This window comes from Spodoptera frugiperda, chromosome 16, assembly GCF_023101765.2.
Source record: "Spodoptera frugiperda isolate SF20-4 chromosome 16, AGI-APGP_CSIRO_Sfru_2.0, whole genome shotgun sequence".
NCBI lineage: Eukaryota > Metazoa > Arthropoda > Insecta > Lepidoptera > Noctuidae > Spodoptera > Spodoptera frugiperda.
The window spans coordinates 686,968-696,398 of NC_064227.1; the positions used below are offsets into that span (position 1 = coordinate 686,968).

The window sequence follows — 9,431 nt, forward strand, 5'->3', positions numbered from 1 at the left end:
TGTACCTGTCCCCTTCCCCCTCCAATTCTATTCAGCCCGTTTTACCGTATCAAATTCTATCTCTAGTAACGTAATCTACGGATAGATAGGTTAATTAAAATTAACCGTTAGTAATAACTAGTTAAATCTTCCGTAAGTATAACTTTACTATAGTTAGCTAGGTAACCGCGGTGTGAGCGGCGAGATATTGTTAAATAGTGTTAAACTGTATTGAGTATGTAAGTTTCTAATAGTTAATAAATCCTTTTATATTTACATACTTTTATTTTTATACATAAAACTCACCAAAATAAGTATTACTTAATTAAACTTGTTAGTAAATGGACAGCCATTTTACTCACTACCGCCATCTGCTGAACGCAAAATCATTAACGAAAACTTTCATTTTGTTTTAAATAAAACGCGTTAATATTAAAAAAGTTTGTTTATATAAAGTTACATAAATATTGGTCATTTAGTTAAAATAATTAAATAAATAAATTCGGTTACTATTCTATTGCTATCTACAAACCATTGATTTTGTTTGACGTCTTGCGACACGGATGAAACGGTTGTCATAATTTCTGAAAAATTTAAATAATGTCTTCATCACCACCCGGAGTAAAGTTTTTTTCTTATGAAATGGGGGGCAAACGAGCAGACGTGTCACGTGATGGTAAGCGATAAGCACCCAAACGAACGTCCATAACGACATCATCCAATCCCAAATAAATCTGCCTCTCCTTCGCATAGCATGTTATTTCTTACTCTAACAAACTCAAGACTCAAATTATGAATGCTTTAAGTAATGCAACGAACCTACAACTGCTCTACTATTGTGGGTGTTCAAAGGATGGGCCGATTGCTTACCACAAGTAAATCTATCATTTAATCTATTATATAAAAACTAGCTTCTGCCCGCGACTTCGTCCGCGGAAAATTAAAAAAATTAGGGTAGTACTACCCCTAACATTTAGGGGGATGAAAAATAGATGTTGGCCGATTCTCATAGATACCGGATAAGCACAAAAAATTCAACAAAATCAGTCAAGCCGTTTCGGAGGAGTATGGCAACGAAAACTGTGACACGAGAATTTTATATATTAGATTAGTTGGGTTTTTCTTCCTGACGCTATAACTCCAGAACGCACGAACCGATTTCCACGGTTTTGCATTCATTGGAAAGGTGTCGGGGTTTGCTAGTTATCTCATAAAGATGTAAGAAAATCTGTATGTATGATAATTTGTTCACCTTTTTAGGATAAATGAGTTCAATATGGTCTGCGTTGCAGTAGCCCGGTATATCGGTGTAGGTCCTGTGGCGGCAGTAGGCCAACACCACGGCGCCCAGCTGCACCAGCAGCACGCACGCCTGGCCGAACCTCATCCTGAAACATCTTCACAAAAACACGGACAATCAGCTTCAACAACTTATTCTGAGTATTTATTAGGTTGCTTATGAGCAGACGTGCTCCATCGTAGGCCGCATCATCACATACCACCAGTTAAGATAACGGCCAAACGTCGACCTATCAAATGTAAAAAAAATAATTGAAAAAACGTTGATGATTATGACACACTATGATTTTCTCCTGTATCGTGGTTTTTATAACAAACACGTGGTTTTCACACACACATGACACCCAGACACGAAACAACAATTTGTGGATCACACAAAAAGTTGCTGCGTGCGGGAATCTTGCCCGAATTGCCTCGGTTGCCCAGACCACGTCAACCGTGCAGTCAAAGTGTAGATTTCGTTACAAGATGAAGAATTTCTCAAAAGCTATGCAAACGATTTGAGGCAACCGATAATAATCATCATTAGATGTCCAAACATTACAATAGTAATGCTTGCCAGCTGTTTTCTTTGCAATGGGCAAACCAACAATTTTTGATTGACACATTAGAAAATTGGTTGAGACCTTCAATGTTTGGAGGTTTGGTAGTTAAAAATAAATTCAAATCTTACCTCAATGGGATAGCTCAGTCCTCAACATGTGCAGATAATAGATAGGTAGATACGGACGACTCGTACATACAACAAGAAGCGAATACACAGCGTTACGTTGCACCAATATCTTTAGTTGTACGTTTTCAAACTTCATTAACTCACTTCTTCTTGCCTCCTTTTGGCATTGTATTAGGCTGTAAACAGACATATGTCTTGTCAATATACTTACATATAAATATATAAGCAGTTGTTTCATTTTGTGAGTGAGGTTACCAGAGGTCTAATTACCGCTCTTCCCAATCCCCAATTTCCTAACAACCCTTATTTATGGAATAGGTGACAAACGAGCAAACGAGTCACCTGATGGTAAGCGATCAGCGCCGCCCATGGACACCCGCAACACAAAGGAGTCACAGGTGCGTTGCCGGCCTTTTAAAAAGGAGTAGGTATGCTTATTCCCCTTACATTTCTTACTCCCAAAACCCGGGCAACGCTCTTGTTTTGTTTTTAGTTTAGTTTATTACAAACCAACTCTTCAGCTTATATTAAGTATAGTATAAATAAATAGTAGCTGCTCTTACCCTACGACAACAAACTTTGTCACTCGTCAGGTTGCTCTGTTTCCTGCAGGCCAACACGTTGCCAATGAGCAAGGCAGCAAACAGGAGCAGTTTGATAAAATTCCTGAACAACATTACTGAAAATAATGAAAAAACAACAATGAATTCATTAACAGTCTCTTAGAGGACTTTTTTTGAGGGGAAAATCATCCAATGACTTCTCCCGCCTTGGGTGAAGCGGGAAGGAGTTTCAGACTAATACTGACAAAAAACTACTCCGTTCCTTCTCCTATTTTGAGTCGGAGCCCCGGTAAACAATTACGTTGTCCGCAGCTCCGGATTAGGGGGCTTAGTATCAGTTTGTTTTACATTTTACGACATCGCAACGAAACCACGTTCGGCGGTTTGATTGGTTAGTTCAATGGAGTCGCCTAATCAGGGCGCCGAACGCGTTCTCGTTAAATGTAAAACAAACTCGTTATTTTTAAAGAAAAAATGCAGTTTATTATTTCTCATTAGTAACTCAGGGCCTGGGAATGTGTCTGGCGTATGGTATTGTATGATATGGGACGTATAACGGAACTGGTGAATACTGGGCGTCACATGTAACATGTTGCAGTATCAACTCTTCATCTTATCATCTTAAGCCTTTCTCAACCAATTTGTTGTAGCCGCCCGAGCCCGACCCGGGAATCGAACCCGAGACCCATTGCCAGGCAGTCGCACTTGCAACCACTCGGCCAACGAGGCAGTCCTTATAATATAATATCTATTACCATAATATCGTTTAGTCTCCTTACCTTCGGTAATTCCCTTACCTTCGGCACGATCACTTTGACGGTGCTTGATTCATATCCAATATCTGGGTGGCAGGGGCGGCAGTTACGGTCGCGACACAGAAACCTACGCCGCTTGCATTTGCATCCCTGGGTAACCTCCAACACGGACAACGCGATATGTATGAATACCAGGAAGAACTCGTTTAATAACACCATTATTGTTGGTACCTGATAGAAACATTAAATACTGTAGAAGGGGAATGAGAATTAGATATACCTATAATAATTAATATTATCAACAACGGACAAACGTCCCTGATTACAAAGGAAGGGACAAAACAATGATTCTTCCTCTCCCTACATTTATCTGACGGAGTAAATAACGGGGACAACAATAAACAAATAGTAACTTTTTTTTGGCGTTTGCTGTTGCAATGCCGAAATATCGGAAACTCACAAAAACGAATAAACATGGTAAATATCCCGTTTTAAGTTCTAATGATATTAAATAGAAACTCGTTAGACGTTACAATGCAATGCAATATATCTGCGATATTATTTTCAAAGAAAAGGGTGCTTTTCCACCGGCATTGGTGGAAACGGACTCAGCTAAACTATGTTTTTTATATGGAAAGATTTTTTCTATGGATATGTGCTTTGGATGACTTCCCTATTATCGATACATCGCATACTCGAGCTGCGCATCTGCCTCGCACAGCTACATAGCTGGAAGCATAGGTGGAAACGGTCATTGTTTCACAGCTTAGCTATTACATCTTCGTAGCACATCGCTGGTGGAAAAGCACCCTTATTCCTAGAATTCTACCAATCCACGAAAAGCACGAGACTTAAGTTTCGGATCAAATTTAACTAGAATACCTACTATCGTTACACTGATTACTATAATATAGGAAGGTACCTACTTAATTTTGAACATAAATATTTCAAACCCTCACATATAAATGCCAGGATTGCTGAAGATCTACTCCTTCACCAGGCTCGTGTCGTTGCAGTAGAAGTAGTCCAGCGGGGAGCACTCGAGACAGGTCTCCAGGTACGAGAGGAACAGAGTCACCAGCAGTATCACCACCTCTTGGATGAAGGCTTTGTCCATTGCCAGGAAACCGGCAGATCTGGATGAAATAATCCATCATAAAATAATAAGAAAATAATTTACCGGACGCCCAATTCCACCCTTCCCAATCTTCCCCATCCCCATTCCCGAACAACAACCCTTAAATTTCTGACTCCCAAAAAGCCGGTAACGCACTTGTAAAGCCTCTGGTGTTTCAAGTGTCCATGGGCGGCGGCGATTGCTTACCATCAGGTAATACGTCTGCTCGATTACCGGCATTTCTCATAAAAAAAATAAGCAAGAAAACCATGAAGATTTATTGCTCGTATTTTTTTCAGGATACTTTAGATTATTTGGGTACTGGGAACTTACCTAAGTGTTGAGCTAGGTCGCACAGCGAGTATCGTGGAGATTTAAAATATTTTCACAATAGTAAACGAAACGTAATTATGTTACGTTACGTTATATTATTTAACAAAATAATTTAAAGTGAAATAGGGTCGTGCTTGTTCAATATCAATATTCTTTGTCATTTCACAAAATGAACCGAACCTGAAGGGAACCGGGGTGAATTGGGATCGAGAGGTAAATAAAGACAAAAGAGGGGTGAATTAGAAGGAAATTCTTTATAGTATCTATTCACCCCTCTTCACGTCACAATCTCTATTCATCTCATTTTACCGTAGCCAAATCAGCTCGTAAATAATGAACACTAGCTTTTAGAAGTTCGACACCATACCAAGAGATGGCGTTGTTCGCATGAATTCTACATGACACCAACGGGATATAATGAATAATGTAAAGACAAGGACATAGTTACCAATTATTTCTTGCAGGGCGGGTTAGTAGGAGTGCAGGTAATACGTTTCTGACCGCAGCAGGTAACTTCTAGCAACCACGCGGCCAACAGGCAAACGATGATGAGTAGGCGATCCCAATGACTTGCCATCGACATCATATACTCTGCAATACCAGACAATATTATACATAGCACATAATATGGCTAGCTTGGAAGTAAAGTGGTCTATGTAACATTTAAGGCAAAATCCATTTATAAGCATTTTTGTACATATGAAATAATAAATGAATGAAAATTGCATATGGATAAACAAGTTTTGCATTTAACTATCGTATAAATGTCTAACAGCAACATAACATGACGCCGTACTCAGAGTAATTTAATGATTACTTAACCCAGTCCTTAGCAATTGTTTTCAGAATAAAATCGTCACTAAGGAATAGTTTAAGTAATCATTAAATGTTTCTGAGTGCGGCAGATAGATTCATAAGTACATAGTGACTTCAAACGTGTTTCGTTTGATAACAGAAAATGTTTATTTTGTATCATAGACCACTTTAGTTCCAGGTTAGCCATATTTTTTTCTCTTTCCTCTAATACTTAAGAGCTGATAATGATGACAGCAGTTTTATAGGTTAGGTATAAGATTAGACGATGCTCCGATAAATTTGAAAAAACAAGTCAAGTATTAGAAGTAATTTTAGTAGAGTTCCTTGCTCGGTCTTCTCCATAGGAATCTACACTTTGGAACGAGCAAATAGCTTCACTAGAGGACTGATCGACAGACAGACTTTTAGCTTTTTTATATTATAAATAATTTGCTTTGACGTTCAAAAGTGCCTTCCCGGTCTATTTAAAATAAATAATTTTGACTTTGACTTTGAGAAGGAAAAACGTACTTACAACATTTGAAGGGGCGTAGACTTACTTCTATATTATTTAATGTTACTCGCCATTGCAACGCATGAGTCCATCTCCCCTCTGCGAACGAAGAAGAATCGATTTGAGTCGTTCCACCGAAGTACATGAACAAACTAACTAATGCAAGTGCACTACTAAAACTGTAAACTAGAATGGTAAGCACTAATACATACACAAGGTGGAATTTGACCCAAATCAATACTTTACGTTTGCAATGGACAAAGATGGACTACGCAATCAATAAATAATTGGATAAAGGACCCTTTGAAGAGCTCGCTCAATTTGTTTAGACATGTTTACCAAGTCTCGTGGTTGAGTAGTCACTGCAGTAGCTCGAACATAGTCTCAAACTGCATGGGCCGTATCGCTGGGTTTCCAAACAATTTTTGTTCTATCTCATTTATTTGTCCCGTCTGCCACACGTCAATGTTGCTGTCCACTTTTTCCATTCTCCTGAACTGTCTCCAGCAGTAGAAGCTATCCCAGATGTCTGCTACCCATAAATTTCCGAAACGCGAAAACATTTTGGAAAAGCAGCCCCCTCTTCGCCACTTTTCCCAACCCAACGCTCAAAGTTTGCCGTGTCATTAGTGCCTGTAGGGTCCACGTCTGCAAGGAGCTCTGCCAGAGCAGGGAATTTTCTTCTTGCAACAACACGAAATGGCAACGATTACTATTGAGAATACTGCAAATAAAACCGTATACAGGCGTTGCAAGGCAGTTTGGGCCATTGTCAGGTACTGAAACAAACAAATTGCAGTAATATTTTCAGTAATATGTAACTTTAAAATAATGGATTTAAAATATTCAGCTGTTATGATAAATTCTAAGTAATGACGGATCCAAAAACTACCCCTAGTTTCTAAATATCTAACAATCTTGTGTCTTCTTGTTGTAAAATTTGTAGTAACATTAATGAATGAAACATTTGAGAACATGAGCAGAAAAATTCCACATTCCACAAGGTAAAAGCAGTATCTAAAAAACTAGAACAAGCAAACAATGTTTCGATATTGGGTAACAAGACAGACAGCTATTAAAGCCCTTTGTTATCAATTTAACAAGCGCATGTCAACGGTTGGCTCAGAGCGCGGGCGCCGAAATAAACAAACCGGCTGAATCAAACGCAATGATTGGTATTCATCATATGGCCCGCACTAATTACACGCTTTGAACGCGGCTCACTGAAAAATGTAAACGGGATACCAGTGATGATACGGAAAAGACGAGGTCGTCTAAAATATTGGATCAAGGTAAAAAACAAAGAAATTTATTATTGTGGGAACATTTTGTTTAAGTTGACTCAATACTATGTTGTTTTATGTTGAATCGAAAACAATCAATGCGGAGATAAAACGTTCAATGTAAAATACTAAGAAAGATAATTTTGGTAGCAATAAGGAAGCTCGCGAAACGGATGATGAAAACCAAATCACAGTTTTGAGAAATGTAGTCGGCTAACAGTTATATCTAGATTCGAGAAATAAGACAAGAGGTAATGCTAGACACAAAGATATAACTGTTCACGATACGCTAAGTGAGCGTAATAATATAATTATGAAATTATATATTTATAAAGATACACAGGATACAGTAGACAGTCTTAAGTGACTAGCTAAGCTTGAGACAAAGATAAAGAAAAGAGAGAAAGGTAAAAAGGAGACTACAAACTATAAAAGGCAGTAAGTGCGTTGGTGGCCAAACGCAGACTTATCAACACTAAAAAAACATTAAAATAATCAAGCATGCTTACCGTGGTCACTAGCTGCAGGCCACCGGGCTTCTGCAGGCGACTATAACTTTTTTCGTGTACGCGCTAACCAATCCAATAAGTGAGTAGAACCCAGCAAGGAGCATCAGCACAGCTCTCGGGATGCCCATGGTCTACCGCATCATCATGTCTGCAGCGAGGAACACCCTGCAAGCGTGAGCGGCCATGGCTCGGCCTTACAGCGGATAAAACATGGGTGAAGACATGATATGACATCAGAAAATTATCGTAGAAGTTGGTTGGTTTTCCAAAATTATTATGTTATGGCTGGATGATTCCAGTTTTGGTTTTAAGTTGTTTGTGAAATCAATGGTAGGAGTCTGTGGTAGATGTCGAAAGAGGTATTGAGGTCTCATTCACCACTAAAGCGTTTTTATAACTTCTGTAAATCTTTTGCTCTAGTGCTAAATTTCAATTGAAAGAAATCGACTTCCAGCCAGGGATTTTTAATCTCCACAAAATGTTTACTTATCTATTTGAATGTAATCATGAGTTTTTTTCGAAAACAGTAACGTTACTTACCTTCGTCATTTGTGAAAAAACTATTATAGATCGTAAAAAATAATTACGTTCTCTCAAAGGTATTGTACACAATATCTCTGGATTTGCGACAAGTAGGTGGCGCTGTGTTCGTTTATTATCACTTTCATTACAATATTGGATAGCGGTATTCCTGCTCTAAGCATTATCTAAATACATGAATACGTTACGTCCTAAAGGTATCGTTAGGAACTTTGAGCACCTGACGTATAGATTTGGGTCAAATTCTTAAAGAAACTACTCATACTATAAAATACTCTAATTTAATATATTACTGTGAATGTAGACTCACCTGTTATGAAATATTTATAACTGTTTATTCTGTGTAAATGTAATCACTGTGAATTTTGTTTTTGGGATTTTTTTGCTGAATTTTTGATATTACAGTTTTGATTGGTGCCAAAAAGAACTTCGTTTTTGAAATAGATGACAGAAGAACCTGGCCGTATTTTGTGGCAAAGAGTTTTGATATGTGAAGAAAGAGGTTAGTTGGTTACTGTAGTCTCAAACCCGATGTACTTTCAACTTCCAAACAGAAATATATGGACTTGTTTTGCAATGTCTGGATAGATAAAATAAAAAAAAAAACAACACCCAGCACTCATCTTTTAATGGCCAATTTCTCTATAACTTATAAAACTCTTTGGTCGCAGTTTAACGATGTTCACTGGTACATTGAAGAAATTATTCATACATGTCAACGTCAACGTCACGCATTTTATCCCCGAAGGGGTAGGCAGAGGTGCACATACGCCGCTATACAAAGTACACCCACTTTTCACCATTTGTGTTATAAGTCCCATGTAATAGGGGGTGTGCCTATTGCCATATACTGGACACAATTTCAGACTCCGTGGTACTACTAAGAAATTTTCGAAGAACCGAAATAAACCCAGTGATACTTTGCCCAGTAACTCTTTCTTTTATTCAGACATATGTTTACAAAATTGAAATAATAATCTCAATTAATACATCAGATGTTGTTACAGTGAGCATTCACGCTAACTATCAAGTTTTATGAGAGCATAAACAAAAATAGAACCGGGTTTATGG

General features: G+C 38.2%; 1 long non-coding RNA gene across 9 annotated transcripts; it reads right to left on the reverse strand.

The window, feature by feature from the left end:
- Positions 1-409: 409 nt before the first annotated feature.
- On the reverse strand, positions 410-8,808 carry LOC118280803 (uncharacterized). Of its 9 annotated transcripts, none has more exons than XR_004784148.2 (11): positions 8,671-8,808; positions 7,821-7,985; positions 6,368-6,807; positions 6,075-6,127; positions 5,168-5,310; positions 4,229-4,405; positions 3,312-3,500; positions 2,515-2,630; positions 1,952-2,127; positions 1,232-1,376; positions 410-563 (listed from the first exon to the last, which is right to left on the reverse strand). It is a non-coding gene; the product is annotated as an uncharacterized LOC118280803 (long non-coding RNA). The 9 variants fall into 9 exon arrangements; XR_004784146.2 differs by having other exon boundaries at positions 6,050-6,127; XR_004784149.2 differs by having other exon boundaries at positions 6,046-6,127.
- Between the last annotated feature and the right edge of the window lie 623 nt (positions 8,809-9,431).